Here is an 18230-nt window from a genome sequence, read left to right as displayed (position 1 = left end):
GAAGAGCATCTGGGAAGAGTTGGAGTGGGGGGGAAGAATATAATTACAATATATTGTACAAAAAAAATTTTTTTAAAGAATACCACTGATTCCCACTCCCTGATAATTTTTAAAGGATCATGTATTCATAATGATCTGTACCAATAAACTTTCTATATGTGTCTTGTATATTTCTACTACACAAAGACAAGCTTGATTTAGAGAGTAGATCTTTATTCTCCAGTCCATCAAGTTTACATTTTACCTATAGGATCCAGTCTGGTGATCAGTACCCTGATCTGCTTCATTAACTTCCTCACTGATGATCGTTTTTGTTTTTTGTTTTTTGTTTTTGTTTTTTTTCTGATCCTGTTCCTCCATCTTCAGGTGACATTGCTAATTGCTAATAGGAACTGGTGTGACAATGGTGGGAGCACATTCTTGAAAAAAAATAATCTTCCATTCTAATCTGTGGAATGTTTCCAATGCATATTTTAAAAACTTCTAAGCTCTGCAAGGTAGTTCTGAGGAACTGCAATTTGCTAATGTTTTTCCAATCAAATTTTCTTCTAAGGATAATTTAATACAGTCGAGCTTCCTTCTTGTCCTTGTCCACATAAAAGTCACTTATTTGAATACAAATAAAAACAAATAAAGAGAGAATGTTAACATTGTAATCACTACCCACCATGTATCAATCTGCCTTTTCTTTTCTCTCCACTAGGTAACCTGTTATCTACATCTAATTGCCTTTAAGTGTTTCTAAACATACAAGTAACATATTTAAATCTCACAGAAACTCTGTCAAAACTAGAAATGCCCTGATACCACAATTTATATAAGGCTGAATGTTTTTTAAAGGCCCAGCCAAATTGTGATTACACAAATGACTTCAAAGTATTGACTCTGATGGTGATCAATCAATACCCATGCAAAATATCCAAGTGGTCTTCACTGGGGAACACTGCTTGTATCTTCTCCATTTAACTGGGATTCTGTCCTTGAGATGCTGGGGACAAAGATGCTTTTCTTATGTCCTGCAAAGATGGAAAGCCTGGCCAACCGTCATATGAATTCTGGCTCTGACACTCACTAGATAAACATCTAGTTGCTGACTCTTTCTGAGCATCAGTTTGCTAAATGCCCAATACTTTCAGTGCCAGGAAGGCAGGGATTAAGGAGTGTGTGTCAGAGATGATGAGTGTAGTCTACTGTCTCAGAATTTGGAATGCACAGAAGCTCAGGAAACTGGCTCTGTGTGGTTCTAAAGACCTTCAAATCCTCAAGCACCCTGTGAGTCTGACATTAGAGGGCTGCTGGGATATGTGGCATCATTAGTTATATGCTTAGGAGAGTGAGAGCATATGGTGACTCCCAAATAGTTGGGCCAGGAGATGTTCTAGCTCACTGATCCAGGGAGAAGCAAATTGGATTTGTAGGGTAATCGTGGTGAAGCTTAGCACTGAGAAGAAGAAAACAAGCTAAGGGGAAATTCTTAGGAGTTGGAGAAGTCTATTTATAAATTCAAATGGAATCTACCTAGAAAATTGCATTCGTTATGCAAAATGCTCATAATTTTCTTCAAAAGGCAAGTGATTGAATCATTTAATATATGTATTTTATAAAATTACCCTGTCCAAAAAAAACAATTACACTGTCCAGTGTGGACTTTCATAATGTTCTATATTTGAGTTGCTCAGTGCATCAGCCACCACACACATCTTGCTATCTAGTATATGAAATATAACTAATGAGACAGAAGAAATTTATCTTGTATGTTACTTTATGCCAATCATTTAAATGTGAACAGCTAAGTATGTACCTACTCGATACCTTGCAGGAATATATAATTGTAGAATGTTACACATATTATTTCACTTGCTTTTTAAATATATTCCTTATGTGCTGTTTTGTTTTATTTTTTACAGTACCTGTGTTGGTTAGAGTTTCTATTGCTAAGATGAAGCATCATGACCAAAAGCAGGTTAGGAAGGAAGGGCTTATTTGGCTTACATTTCCATATCATAGTCCATTACTGAAATCAGGACAGGAACTCAAGCAGGGTTGGAACTTGGAGGCAGGAGCTGATGCAGAGGCCATGGAGGAGTTCAACTTACTGGCTTGCTTCCATGGTGTGCTCAGACTGCTTTCTTATAGAACCCAGGACCAGGCATAGCACCACTCACCATGAGCTGCGCTCTCCCCACTAGGTATCACTAATTGCGAAAATACCTTGTAGGCTTGCCTACAACCTGATCTTGTGGAGGCATATTCTTAATTGAAATTCCTTCATCTCAGATGACTTTAGCATGTGTTAAGTTGACATAAAACTATCCAGCACGGTCCTAGAGACTGAACTCAACACCTCATATCTGTTAGGAGAGTGTCACTGAGTTACATCCAAGCCCTGGGCATGAGGTTTTAAATCATGTTACTTACATCTCATGACTGATGTAAGGATTTTTGGACACAGATAGGTATATATATATATATATATATATATATATATATATATATATATATATATATATATACTTATAGTTTTGGAAAATGAAATATATCAACTACAATAAGCCTCCAATGATAAACTAAAAAGCAAAAACAGATCCTATGCTAAGTTATCCTTTCTATAACACCTTTATACAATTTTTACTAGATAAGGAGACAGAAGCATCAGATGAGTAATGAAAACACTTAACATAAATAAGACATGAGAACTACTCAGAGAGATACAGAAAGACCAATGTTGTCCAACTAGCAATTGGCATAACCAGAACTGGCCCCAGTAGTCTGTTTCTACAGTATGTATATTAACAAACCTTGCTATTCTAAAACACTCCATTTCCTTAGAAATCACACAGATAAAGCAGTGTTCAGTTTTGTGGGTTCTCATACCCAAAAGTAACCCCAAAGACCATACTCTTCACTATGGCATTTCCTTCAGAGTTTCAGAGTTTGTCCTACCTCATTCTGAGTATTAGAAAGCCACTACCAGTACTGTGCATTTCATATTATAGTCTTCTCTGGCTTACAGGAATCAGTGCATACAACATTGCTGAGAATATCATTGTTATATTCAGTGTATGTCATACTTAGTGTTTCTATTGCTGTGATGAGACACCATGACCAGGGCAATTCTTATAAAAGAAAACATTTAATTCTGGTGGCTCACTTACAGTTCAGAGGTTCAGTCCATTATCATCACGGTGGGACATGGCAGCATGCAGGCAGACAGTGCTGGAGAAGGAGCTGAGAGTTTTATATATTTATATACAGGCAACAGGAAATAGACTGACTTACTGGGTATGGCTTGAGCATAAAGGAATCTTCAAATCCCACCTCCACAGTGACACACTTCTTCCAACAAGGCCACACCTACTTCCACAAGGCCACACCTCCCATTAGTGCCACTCCCTTTGGAGGGCATTTTCTTTCAAACCACCATGTTCTACTCCCTGACCCCCAAAGGCTTGAATGATATCATAGTGCAAAAATGCATTCAGTCCCACTACAAAAACCCATAGTCTATAATAGTCTCAAACTTATTTAAAAGTCTAAAGTTCAAAGTCTCTTCTGAGATTCTTTCAATCTCTTAACTGTAATCTCTTGTAAAATCAAAAAAGCAGATCACATACTTCCAACATATAATGGCACAGGATATACATTACTATTCCAAAACTTAGGGAAGGGAGCTTAGGGAGAAAATACTGGATCAAAGCAAGACCGAAAACCAGTAGAGCAAACATCAAACTCTGCATCTCCATGTCTGACGTCAAAGCACTCTTTAGATCTCCAACTCCTTTCAGCTTTGTTTACTGTAGGACTGGTTCTACTCCCTGTTAGCAGCTTTCCTCAGCAAGTATCCCATCATCCTGGCATCTCCAACATCTTGAGTTCTCCAACACAATGCAGGTTTCAATGTCACAGTTTCACACAATGGCCTCTCTAGGCCTGTATTCAGGGACACTTCTGATACAGGCCTGGCCTCAGCAGCTTTCCTTGGTCAATCCTTGACTCAAAAGTCAGAACCATGTGGCTGAAGCTTCCAAGTTCTGCTGCTTGCTGGGGCTGGAACATACCCCCCCCCCCCTGTTTAATTACATCATCACTAGCTTTCTATTTTTCATGGTTACCTTCACTGACTGAGCTTGGCTATCCTTGAACTTGCTCTGTAGACCAAGTTGGCCTCAAACTCAGAGATCCTCCAGCCTCTGCCTTTGGAGTGCTGAGATTAAAGGCATGCACCACCACACCTGGCTCTAAGCTTTTCTTTAATTCCTCTTTACAAGTTGGAAATTTAGCAGGATGGGATCTTGCCCTGAGGTCACCACTCCATTTATTCTATTTCTTAATCTGTTTATCTCCCTAAACACAGTACTTAGCTCCACTCCATTTCCTGATGCTCCTTTTCTCCTTAAATTTTACATTTTGTAATTTACCCTGCTCAGCTTGCTCCTTTTCATTATAAATCTTCAGTCAAGTTACCACTAATAACTGCACATCAGAGTCTAAACTAGGCTGTTTTGAGATTTCCTCTGCCAACAGAATTAATCCAAAACTCTTCACTTTAGCCTCAGGCAGACTCTTTAGATAAGGACAAAAGGCAGCCACTTCTTCACCAAAATATCACAAGAACAATCTCTAGGTAACATACAAATCTCTCTTGAGCCAGCCCCCAACAGTTCAAATAATTCTCAGCACCATTGTCTTCCATATTCCTACTACTAGTATGGTCCATTAAGCAGTACTTAAAGCATTCCACTGTGCTTTCCTAACCCAAAGCACCAAAGTCCATATTATTCCAAACAAAAATATGGTCAGGCCTATTCTAGCAATACTCCACTCCTGGTACCATCTTATGTCTTAGGGTTTTTTCTGTTGCTGTGAAGAGACACCATGACCATGACAACTCTTATAAATGAAAACATTTAATTTTGGTATCTTGCTTACAGTTCAGAGGTTCAGTCCATTATCATTATGGTGATGAGGGCATGGCATATAGGCAAACATGGTACTGGATAGGTAGCTGAGAGTTCTTTCGGGTAACAGGAAGTGAACCAAAGATACTGGGCAAGGCTTGAGCATATATGAGACTTCAAAGCCAGCCTCCACAGTGACATACTTCCTCCAACAAGAACACACCTACTCCAACAAGGCCACACCTCCTAACAGTGCCATTCCCTTTAGAGGCCATTTTCTTTCAAACTACCACAGTGTGTTTTTGTTGAATATCGGTGATGTACTGGGCACTAGGATAAATTGGTGAGGAAAAGAAAAACACATAGGGATCAAGTTTCTGTCCTCAAGGAACTTATCAAGCAGCTGAAGGAGACAGCATTATTTAGAGGGATAACAGGAAAAGATCATCGAAACAGCACATCTTGTCAAATAAGAGGATGAGACAGATTTTCCTGAAATGGAACTCATGAGAAGCAGTTGGGGAGATAAGTATGTGGAGGCAGAGAGAACGGAGTCCAGATGAGGGAATAGGCTGAGCACAACAGTGGAAGTTCCCGGCACTGATGAGGTATCCTGTCAACAGAAGCATGGAGTATTTGGCCAGTAGCAGTGGGAGTTCATCACCAAAGAGCAGCCATTCCATTCAGAGGAAGAACACCGTGAAGACAGTAAAGTGTGGCAAGAGGGTAATGAGTGGCCAGGGCTAGGGCGAGGGTACATGAATGCCTCTTGGAGATGTAAAAGAAGTGAATGATCAGGCCAAATAAATACTAAAGGGACAATGAGCCAGCTGAGCACAGGAAACAGCAGGCATTCGGTGGGAGAGAACTTCCTCTGTGTAAAGAAGAAAACTGAAGCCAGCCAGGTTGGAGCACAAGGAGGGATGAGGATAAGGTCAGAGAAGTAAGTGGCATAGAAAGGTGGAAGTGGGTCCAGAGCATCCCCTCAGCTGTGAGAACGAATCTGGATTTTACTCAGAGTGAATTTCCCCCCTCTAGTGTTTCCCCATACTTACACACAAGCCATGCCTATACATAATAAAGTATCTCTACTTCCTTTCCCATCTGTCATCTTTCTTTTCACCTGACCTACTCTCATGCTGGCTTTGCACTGGCATCACCTCTTGAACGGACATGGTGACATCTGCAAGTTCCACTCTCCTGCTCCTTCTCCAGACGTTTCATTCAGGGACACGCCCCAGTCCATATTAGCGCTCTTAAAATACGGCCTCAGGGGAGTCACTGTGGCTCAGGGAAACTAGTCCATTGCCTCAGGCTATCTCTCTGTAAAGCTAAATTAGTCTCACATCACAGCTGACCTTTCACCCCGAGCTCCCACTGCTTCTGAACAAACACTCTGTGGCCCTTTTGACCAGATACTTCATCGGTGCCTGGACTTTGCACTGAAGTGCTCAGCCCTTCCCTCAGCCAGACTCACTTGCCTCTCTTCCCTGTGTCCCCTTCGTCGGCTGTTTCTCACGAGCCTTCGTCCGTGAAGCCTTACCTCATCTCCCTTGTCCTGGGTGCTTTCCATGTCATTAGAAAAAACCTGACCCAAAAGCAACTTGAGGAGGACACGGTTTATTTTATCTTAAAGCTTACAGTCCACCATGAAGGAAGTCAGGGCAGGAGCTCATGGGAGGAAACTGGAGACAATCACCGAAGCAGAGACCATGGACCAATTCTCCTTACTGGCTTGCTGTCCATGGCACACTCAACTTGATTTTCTATACAACCCAGGCCTACCTGCCTAGGAATGATAACCCCTATGTCAACAATTAATCAAAAAGTAGCCTACAAGGGCATTTTCTCAACTGAGATTCCTTTCTTCTAGATGACTTTTGTGTGTGACAAATTGGTGACAACAACAAGACAATCAGCACACCCCCATCTGATGAGATTTTTGTTTCCATGGTCCCTTCCTGCCCTCTAAATAATCAATATATTTGACTGATACTTTTTTTTTTTAGATGTGCTCTTGGCTTTTCCCCACTACTCAACTGTGAACTCTTTGGTGGCTGGTGAAGTTAGAGATTCACTAAGCTTTTTGATGTCTTCGTGAGAATTTGAAATATAAATCTTTCCATTAGAGTAAAAGCAAACCAGTGTCAGAGACCTCTACTTCAAATTTCAGTTAGCAACAGTAAATTTCCAAATATATTTACCTCCTGGACTAGGCATAAGCAGTCTTGAGTAGCATGAATCTCACACCTCTACCTAGCAGCTCTAGAAATACTATGTCATTCATTTGAGGATCTCTGGATTTGCCTCTGTGGTGTCCTGACCAGTAGAACACTGGACTGTGCTGAATCTATCACCAACCCTCATTTTATGGATGTGAGACCAAAGGAAAATCAGATATGTTGTTTGCATATTTGGGGTTGGCATGAGTAGGGCGGAGTAAATTTGAGCCATATGCTTGACTGGCTCTTTAACAATAGCTCAAACAGTGATGTTAGCACAAGGCTAACACAGAACACTGTGTGCCTTAACCACATAGTATGGAGATGACTCACCGCTCAGTAACTCAATTACCTTTGAGTTGAGGGGTCATCATTTGTTATAACATGGAGGCATGCTTTGACCCAGGTAACACAAATACATGTTAAACTCAGATATAAACGTGTAGCCCACAGGACATGGGGAAAGAATCAGCAACTGTTGATCTGGCAAGATTCATGGTCTAAGAAGCAACCTGACAGCTTAACAAATTGTGGTCATGCATGTGTGTATCACCGTAGGTGAACAGAAATGTCCCCAGTACAAATAGAAACACACTAGTAGAGTGGTAGGTGTGGTGAGTAGCTAGATTTTTACTTTCTTGTACTTAGTTTTCCTACAGTGTATGTTACTCTAATAAACTAATTGAGATTATCTTTGCCTCTTTAATGTACATATAAATGGCATACAATTCAGTGTTCTATGAATTTGGGGCTGTGTTTTAAGTTTGACTCCATCTAAAATCTGTGGCATGCTCCAGTTTGAGGTCCCAGTTTAAATCATTAGAATGTGATCTTAAGTCCAAGTATCACATGAGGAACAATTTTTATAAAAAAAATATGTCAGGAAGATAATGTAATTGACAGGGTATCTCAGAGGGGCACTTCAGTGTCAGAGCCTGCTCCATCACTTTTTCTGGACAGCATCCATTAGTGAACAACCCTTGCTCATGGATACTTTTGAGGTTAAACAACTGACATCAGGAAGTGAAGAGCAGCAAGGAGGGCAGAAAGAGCAGCAGAAATTTCTCTAGGTATAAATGTCTCCACTGTTGCCAAGGCATCTGTACTTTTTGGTCCTTGACTCCATAAAAGCAATATTCAGTAGGTATCCTGAATTCAAGTATGCTCATTCATAGAGAAGAGACTTCAGAATGAAGACCTTGTTTGTCCTCCTAGCTAGGGAAGGCCTAAACAAGGTGACTGACACTTCTGGTGCTCATGCACCAAGTGAAGGATGAATGTAAGTTTGTTGGTCTGTTGTGGACATTCAAATAGATTATATATAAAAAAAAACTCTGAATTGCATCTGGCACATAAAGTGTATAAGTTCCTTTCCCCTGCTATAGCTGCGATTCAATGAATGCTTATTGACAAGAGATATTTGTTCATACTTTTTAAAGAAGCAATTTCTGTCCTTTGTTTCAAGGAGGTATCCTGCACCCTCTGAAGAGCATTTCAGATGTATTCAAGATGTCATCTTGATTGTGAGTTTCCATTCATGCTGTAGCTTTTACAAGATCTCAAAGCTTAGGGTTAGATGAAACCAGATGGGGAAGGGTTGAGTGTAGAAAAGAAACATGAGGTGGCAAGAGCTGAAAAGATAGTGAGGTTGGATTCTGCTCATAGCTATTCTCAGACTCATGCACGAATGTGCATATGTACACGGCAACTTCACTGTTTCGTTCTCCTTAGGTTTTCCATGCACCTCCTAGCTGCCAAATGCTTCATCTGACCGCTGGATTTCTGATATATGTCCTGACCTTGATTGTGAGCCTTTCTTCTATTCTTCAAGTTCTCTACATCATGCCAGCTTTAGCCATTCACTGTATTTGTAGCCTTGCCTTTTCTGAATATTTCAAACCAGTACCATCTATGTTCCCACTGATAATACAAATCTTTTCAATCAAACGGCGAGGGCCTTGAGATGGCAGTTCTGTTCTCACTGTGGGAATACAGTCTCCCAGAGGGCAGGAAGCAAAGCTATTAATGGAGGTGGATTTGTGCAGGAAAAGACTTTCAAAGTGTCTTCTCATAATCTGAAGATTGTCAGATTCAGAGTTTTGGGGGAAAGAAATAACTTATCCATCAATTCTTTACTGGCTCTTTGAAGAGTTTTCCAGATTTCTTTGGGGAGGCCTCCCTTCTGTGGCAAGCAGTAGAGAAATCCACACCTGGGAGGCCTGCTTGCCTTTTCCACTCCTGTCTTCATCTTGAGCATTCCAGAGAGGTACAGGCAGTTCCTGCTGGTGGCCTGGCCCTGAGCTCTGTGGCAAGGAGTACAGCTCAGCTCAGACATTCCAGTCACTGCTCAAACCCAATGGCACTTCATTAAGTCCTGGGCCACACCCTCTTCCTCCAAGTGTTTGCTGCTTTTCCATAGCAACCAAACACCCTTCCTTTGTGTCCCCCCTCCTTGCTTCACTCCAGTCAGCTCCATCACCAACACCTCTGTTGTAGGAGTCCTTCAATCCCTTATTAGTTGCCAAGGGACACAGAGGGTACAGGATGAGGATCAAAGGGTCTTTCCCAGTCCAATGCCTGAGAGCAAGACTTTTTGGAAGGTTGGAGGTCTGAAGTGCAGCTGGGCTGTAGTCAAAGATCATCGTGATGTACACGTAAGATATCAAAATGGATGTGCTAGACTATTTTTGCTCCATTAGTGAATAGACCTCCAAGCAGCTGGATGGTTTGTGTGCAAATATGACCAGGTTGGAGAGGACGGATGGCACATGTACCTCAACTCTTAGGTTAGAACAGGTCCAAACTCAGTGAGATCAGAGACAAGAGGGGTTCTGGAGTTCTCCATTTTCAATAAACACTATTACCAAGAGCCTTGACAATGCCTCACTATTAACCCTTCTCCATGGCAGTAATGCACTGTGCTAAAGACCTAGGGAAACAGGAAGACAGAAAGTTAGAAAGATGATTACATCACATTTGGTTCATCTTTCGGAAGAAGACTACAAGTTTTGCTGCATATAAAACTATGTGTCTCCCACACTTCCTAAACAAAACCAACCAAACAAAACACTCAGTTCAATCAAAGTTCACTGTTAATTTGACCCAATCTCATCACATTGAACAAGTACAGAAGGGAAGGATACATACAAGTGAACCCAAGGCAGCACCGCAGGGCGATGCAGTTAGCAACTCTGTTACACTGGAAGAGTAACTTACCATTCTAATTGATCTCATACATAAACTATAGATAGCTGTGGTTGCATGTTGGCAGTGAGACAAGAGAAGCCATGAAAAGTGCTTCTATGGTGCTGATAATTGATGGATGATCAATGAATATCAGCTGTAATTAAGCACAATAGAATCTTCAGCAACAAAAGATGAGAAGATACTTTTTATATTTAGGGATATATATTTACACACCACACACACACAGACACACACACACACACACACACACACACACACACACACACACACGCACGCACGCACACACAGCATGTGTGCACATACACATGTAACAATAGTTAAAGAAAAAGAGGTCATGAAATTGAAAGAGAGCCAGAGTCGGGTAAATGGGAAGTTTTGGAGGGAAGGAAGAAATGATGTAATTATATTATAATCTCAAAAATTACTTTTTAAAAAGATGATTGGTGTAACATGGTAAAACCTCATCATGGATGTTCAATGTCAAAATTTGAACAGGACCTTTGGCACATAAAAGGGATACATAATGTGAAATTGGAACATATTTTTATTGCTGCCCAACTATGTTGTCAAGGGAAGACACCCAGGAAATTATGAACCATTTTGAAGTCTGAGAAATGTTGAAAGGGGCCCCAAAGCACCAAAACTGTTGAGCACTTGGCAGGCTTCCAGCATTGTGCCAAGTACTTTCAGAGGTGTTGTCTTGTGCAATCTGCACGTTGCCTATAGAAGTTGGTAAGCCATGGTGTCAGGACTCATCTTCTCGCTCTCCATGCTGCTGCTGTTGAAATGCTGCAAGCTTTAATTCCTTTTTGTTAGTCAGTCCCAGGTTAGGTTTTTGTCAGTAAGTACACCAGAGGGGGACAATGGAAGGAAGGGGAGGGAAAGGGATTGATCCTCCCTGTTAGCTAGCTGCCCCAGTCAGCTTACCTCACCAAGGGTTTTTACCATGGAGGCAGCAATATATTCAGTCCCTAGTATTTGCATTCTTAATGAATCAGCCTCATCATTCCCAAGAGGAGTTCCAGCACTAATGAAATGTCTTTCTTCCTTAGGGGTTCTGGTTTCTGAGATGTCCACACCGACCCTTGGTTTCCAGAATAAGGGATAATGCTGGTTCCTGTAGTTATTGTGGACACTCATGAACTCTCTCAGGGTCTCTAATATCTCTGCTTTGCTTTTCTCTATGTAATATATTTGAACTAATTTCTTTTTTTTGTCAAAAGCGAGATTTTAATTATGAAAAAGCAATGTGATCTAGAAACTGACACACTGGTATCTTTCTAATAAATTGACATAGTAGATTTCCTAAATAATTTACAAAGAGCAGAAACTGGTCTTGAACAGTGTTCCCCTTCCTGCACACCCCAGTTCCCCACACTGAGCTGATAAGTAGGCCCCAAGAGCTCAGGCTTGCAGTCTACAAATATCTCCTTTCTTTCTATGGGGCCCTGTGGGATCAGGGGTAAAAGTAGTCCCCAAGAATCTCTGCACTGGGAATAAAGGGGGTGGTTTCATGGGATGACTCCTGCAGGGCCTTGGTCCTAGTTACAAGGTTCAGAACTGTCTAGCATCTTCAGGTACATTCCTAATATGTGTGGGCCTCAGTGAGGCTAGAGAACAGGGTGCTGTATGAGTCCTCCTGGAGAGCATGGGCAGTTCCCATCACCTCTTCACGGTCCTCCTAAATCACTCTTGGGCTGTGGCCAGTGGTTATCAATGGGCCCAGATATGGCTGAAATAGAAGGCTTCTGGATCCCCTGTTAGTCAAGTCCTTGTTAGCAGTGGCCTGGGGATGCTGATGAGCCCAGTGCCTCCTCTGGAAGTTCATGGAGTGGGTGTCACGGACATCCTGATGGCTTGGTGGCTGGACAGGGCCTGTTTCCTGTAGGATGCCTACTGTCCTCATTCACGAATAAGACAGTCATGTCACCACTCTCTTCGGCCTTGATGGCTTTGTCCAGTTTTTGTGACAGCTTCTGAAGATGCTGGATTCCAGCCCCCACGGGCTCTAGGTCACTGTCAGACTCACTGGGAGAGCAGAGAGGGTCTGCGGGGGAACAGGGGCTCCGGAGGGCAGCCTCCCTCCTTAGCCGCTGACGTCGATGGGCATGTGGACCCATCTGGCCAGAGAGGTGCCGATGTCCCCTGACTCTGGCATCCCGGTTGGCCCTATACAGCCGAGTGTTCTTCTGGCTCAGACTGGGTGGTGAGGACCCTCTGTCCTTCTGGACTCCTCGTTTTTTCCTCAATTTCACCTGTGTTCCCATCAGCCACCTGGTGCCACTTTGGCAGGACTCCTGGATTCTCTGGGATATAGCACCCAAGGCGCTTTTGGCTGAGTGAGCTGAAGCCTGAAGATGCTGCTGCTCTGGCTCTGGGGTTTCCAGGAGGGGCCAGTCCCGAGGTTGAGGCTGACGGCTCTCAGTGGCAGCCTCCTTTGGAACTGTCTGCACAGGGAGCCCAGGGGACCCGTCTCCTGATGCCCCTCAGCAGACCGAGTCACCGCCTTCTCTAGATGTTCCTCCTTTAGGAGTGATCGTCTGCGCGTGGAGGCCGTCATGCCCTGCCACTGAGACGCCATGTGCTTGATCCAGTCTCCCCTGCCCGCTAGATCCTCCCTGCCCGAGACCTGAAGATCGACCTGAACTAATTTCTTACACCAAATACTTACTATTGAGACCTAAACCGGAGTTTAACTGATGCATTGCTCACTAATCAAAAATGGAGGCTTTGAAATGCTTTGTTTTGTGATATTTATGATAGTAAAATCATACTATTCATATGCCTTAAAGTTCAGTTTTAGAAATGAAAGTGGCAGTTTAGAAAAACCTAAGTAAGCCAGGCATGGTGGTACACACCTTTATTCCTAGCACTCAAGGGGCAGAGGCAGGCAGATCTCTGCAAGTTTGAGGCCAGCCTGGTCCACATAATGAGTTCTACTACAGCCATAGCTGCAGAGTACGACCCCGCCTCAAAACAAACAAAGACAACCAAACAGAAAACCTAAGTAGAATTTGGGGACTTTAATCATGTATCAATGAGACCAAAAGATCTCAGAAGTGAGTTATTTGCTGTCATTCTGTTTCCATTATCAATGAACAATGAGCTTGTGTTCACTTGAGCTTTGTCATAAGACATTTACAAAATATGATTCACATGTAGTCGATTTCCCTGGGTATTTACAGTTTTACCTAATCTTTGCCTATTCCATTCCTGTAACTAGGATAGGCAATTGCATGACACACATCCCCTGACTTACCATTTCTATGCTCTTCCCAGACACTGATAGACTTCACCTTTCCTGACCAGGTACTGATTCACAATCGGCATGCACTTCACGTTCACTGTTCAGGAAGCAGTTCAGATGTCCAATCAAACTCTTGATCAGATTCAGCACTGAACTGCAAACTTCTTTGTCATCCCTGAAATCTGTTTTAGAGTTGACCTAAATCTAAATTATTTTGTTATCCAAACTCAATCTTCAAGATTGACTCCAAGAACTCTAGAACTTTCAAAAGTCTTATGTCAAATACTATGTAAATAATTATCTTTCAGCCAGGCGGCAGTGGTGCACGCCTTTAATCCCAGCACTCGGGAGGCAGAGCCAGGCGGATGGATCTCTGTGAGTTCGAGGCCAGCCTGGTCTACAGAGCGAGATCCAGGAAAGGCACAAAGCTACACAGAGAAACCCTGTCTCGAAAAACAAAAAACAAAAAACAAAAATTATCTTTCAATAAAGTGGGCAATAGTTAAGACCCAAGCAAGGAAACAGAAATTGTGTTAGGTATTTTCATAGAGGAAGTCTGAACTGTGACACCAACTAGAAAGACTGAACTAGTGGAAAGGGAATGTAAGGAATGGTAAGACAACCTTAGGTATGGCAACGTCCAGAGAAGCTCCAACTTTGCAGACACAGGGAACACATGGAGGAGATGGAGACACTGAAGAGGTTCTGGAGACACCATCCAGGGTAGAGGGAGGAGAAGCACCTGAGGTTTGTGCCTCTGCCTGTCCTCTAAGCTTCTACAATACATCCCATGTCCCGGTGGAGGCCTGCAGATAAGAGTGTCTAGCAATGTCATTACTAAGAGTCCACTGTGGATGAAGAATAGAGCAGAGAAGGTCCAGCCATGGTGTCCAAATGAGCCTTGTCTGACCTTAGTTTCGTCCATGTGAAGTTGAGTCCTGAGATGCCACAAGGGCATGGTTTGAGGATGTTTCCTGTCTAGAGAACAAGTCAGAAAGCAGTGTGACTGGACAACAGCCTCAGGGTCCCTTGACATTTTAATCATTCGAAACAAAGGAACTTGCCCTTACTTATTAGGCACAGAGTACGGCTGGGGTTCTCTTCCGAGGAAAGGTAGTAAGGAGTGAATTACACTAATTTCTACCCCATGTGGGCCGGTTTATCATAGACACTAACAAAAGTCAGTGTTGGTGAAGAAATGTGATGTCAAAACCTGTCCATCTGTCAGGAAAACAGCTAATTGCAGCCTCCATGTTGCAAAACTCCAGAACAAGACGTCTATTTATTTTCTCAATTTGCATTAGTACAGATGTGAACCAAGTCCCAGATTCCCACATGAACTGAGAGTAATTTCCATACAATGCTGAGGCTTTATTTGAAATGGAACTACTAACTAATTGGTCCATATGGAATGGTAATATTATAGGAGTTCAAGGTGGAAACAGGGTTGGTAGTTGATTCTGGGTCTGTGTCTCAACCTCTGCTATCCTGAAGGCCTTTATCCCCTGAGATCTCTCCCAAGTATTGACAGGACTCTGGATGCATGGGAAGGAAATAGAGTCAAAACACCCACAAAGATACACACAGAGTTAGAATAAAAATCCTGTAGCTTTGTATTACTCTCATGTGAAAAAACAAACAAACAAAAAAAACTAAAAAGAAACCGAACAGGAAGTAGTCAGATTGTAAAAATAGGCTATAACTCCTGAAATTCTTTCTTTTTTTTTTCTTTTGAAATCTTGACACTTACACACACACACACACACACACACACACTGAATTTTAGTCATTTCACTCTCCATTCCTCTCTCATCACCCTGCATCTCCCACCTTTCTTCTCACCAACAAGAGTCCTCTCCTACCTTCATGTCTTCATTTAGTGTGTGAGTCAGGGACTTTAATAAGTGTTGCTTGCACATGTCTAGGTGTTCGGGCGATTATGTACTAGACCACGGGGAACTTATCAGTACTACATCACTGAAGAAAATGACTCCTCAGCAATCATCAATGAAGCTGTCACCAGGATCTCACAGAAGAGTGAGGCCACATGTGGGACCCTGCCCCATCTGTAATGAAATGTTGATGGGTCTAGTCTTGTGCAAGTCCTATGCCACAGAGAACCACCACTGCACGGAGTTCACAAGTGAATTGCTATGTTATATACAGAGAATGACTGTTTGCTGCACACCTCCCCATTCTTTGGCTCTCACATTCTTTCAGCCCCCTCTTCCCCAGTGTTCTCGATCCTTGGAAGCAGGTGATAGAGATGCCTAACTTAGCGTAAAGCATCATTTATTCGCAACTGAACTGTTTTTCTAATGGTTTTCATGGGATCAGCTACAACCACTCATCTTGCCTGGCATAGGGCAGGCAGGCAATGATTTCAATGGCAGGAGAAATTAATGAAATAAGAATGTAATCTGTAAAGGAGTACAATATCAAAATCAGAGTCATGTAGGCATTGGTAGAGATGGTTAAACGTCTATGTAGCTGCTTGCTTTCTCTTTCTTAAGTATTAATTTTAGATTTGTGATGAAGATTGAAAGATGTTATGCAGTTAAGAGTTTAGCATAGGACCAGGCACATAGGAAGTGTGGGCTGGCACATCCATTTCCATGAAGTTCCAAATACAAAAAGGACATACAAACAAAATAACCTAAAGTACCCTTTTCATCTAGCGCTTTTTCACACTCCTTGTTGGAGTCTTGTCTCTCATTTTCTGGCCCTATAATAGTGTCTCCTCTCTTACAGTGTTACCATGTGTGCTTTGAAGCTTGCTCTCTTGGAAACCCTGGGGTAACAGTATCCATTTTTCTTTCTGTAGTCCTTCCATGGTGAGTAGTCTTCATCAGTGAGAAGAACATCCTCCTTACACAGTCATACCTGTGTGGTGATATTTTGTTTGTGCTCTAACAAATAAAGCTTGCCTGGAGATCAGAGTGAGGAGCTAGCCACTAGAGGTCAGGCAGTGGTGGCACATGCCTTTGATCCCAGTACTTGGGAGGCACACACCTTTAACCCCAGCACTTGGGAGGTGGAAACAGGAAGTGATATAGCTGGGCAGAGAGAGGAAGTGATAAGGTGATGTGGAGACAGGAGCTCAACTCAGCCCTTTCTGTCTGAGGATTCCAAGAGGTAAGAAGTCTCTTTAGTGGCCGCTGCTCTGCTTCTTTAATCTTTCAGCACTTACCTTGATATTTGACTTTGGAATTTTATTATTAAGACCAATTCGTGTTACATGCCTTGGCTTCCTCTCCTTTCTGAGATGAATTTACAGCCAGGGTAGTCTTACCTGTATGCTGGTCACTGAGCAGATGGAACAGACATGTTAGTGCTCATTTCACTCCTTTTAGTCACAACCATTTCGCTGTCGTATATAACTGGGATGAGTGTCAAGAATTCTAGGCAGGCTTGATGAGGGGATTCTTACTTTCCTTATCACTTTGACAGAGGTTAGTGGTTCTGTGCAATTGGTGGGGGGGACTAGCCTTGAAGGTACCAGGCTACCACACTTGTGTGTTCTCTACAGAATTGTCCTGGTGGGTACCATGTACCAAAGAGCTAGCATACAACCTCCTCATCACAGGGTAGAGGGAAGCGTGGCAGCCTTGGACTTCTTTCACTTTTAAAAGTAATTTATTTATCTTTACTATGTGTGTAAGAAGGCTTTGTCTGAATATATTTATAAGTGTGCCTAGTACCTGCACAGGCCAGAAGGGGTGTTAGATCCCCTGGAACTGCAGTTATGGATGGTTAAAAGCTGATAGGTGGGTGCTGGAACCTGAGCCCAGGTCCTCTGTGAGAAGAGAAAGCTCTCTTAGCTGCTGAGCCATCACTCCAGCTCCAAGTCTTGGATTTCTTGTGTGATTGCTGACTGCTCCAAGAGCAAGAGTTCCAGAGGAGGCCGAAATCCCAAAGTCTTGTGACTCTGATGTAGAAGTCACAAGCTGTCACTTCCATTATAACCTCTAGATCAAAACAGTCATAAACCTGCCCAGACTCAGGGAAGAGAAAGAAGAATGTACTTCTAGATGGAAGGGGTGTGGAAGAGTTTGTGGCCGAAATAAAAAACTGCTGCAGTCTGTGTCTTCTTTTAATCATCCCTGCCCAGGCAGGGCCTAGGACTTTGATCATTGCTTTTCAGAGGATATATTAAGCCCAGACTCTTAACCTCCGATAATTGACGAATTTAAAGTGAATCATATGTTTGGGTGGCAGATGAGAAACAACTAAAGTCACACTGTAGAGTGAAAAAAAGAGATTAAGCATTTGAGCCTACCCACCAGGAGGTGTTTCATAACATCCAGCAAATCCCAAATGACTTTACTAAACACAAGAATGGATTTGGGATAGCCTTTTGCAACCTTTTTCTCTTAACTCCAGTGCCTCTCCTCTCATCTTCCGCTTTATATCAGTCTATCTCCCCCTTTAGGGATAGGTCCAATGTGGAGGGCTGTCCTTTGACAGGGAGAAAGCTTATGACTATGTCTGGAACACAGCAAATATGCTGCAAAGGCATTCCACTCATTGCTTACTTGGAGGAGGGAAAAGAAGATGAAAATCACTACCATGTAAAAGTAAGCTTATAATTGGCCGTGGAAACCATTTTATTTTCTAGTTAAGATGATGGCTTCAGAGCCTAGGTATTTGGAATAT

The 18230-nt window shown here is 42.5% G+C and overlaps 1 pseudogene; it reads right to left on the bottom strand.

Moving 5' to 3' along the window:
* Positions 1-4383: 4383 nt before the first annotated feature.
* Positions 4384-18203, bottom strand: LOC128109848 (protein PIMREG-like; annotated as a pseudogene).
* Between the last annotated feature and the right edge of the window lie 27 nt (positions 18204-18230).

The sequence above is a fragment of the Peromyscus californicus genome, unplaced genomic scaffold (assembly GCF_007827085.1).
Source record: "Peromyscus californicus insignis strain IS unplaced genomic scaffold, ASM782708v3 Scaffold_14__1_contigs__length_90479793_seg_2, whole genome shotgun sequence".
In the NCBI taxonomy this organism is placed as follows: domain Eukaryota; kingdom Metazoa; phylum Chordata; class Mammalia; order Rodentia; family Cricetidae; genus Peromyscus; species Peromyscus californicus.
The sequence above is the reverse complement of the archived record's forward strand: the minus strand, read 5'-3'. Positions and strand labels throughout refer to the sequence as shown.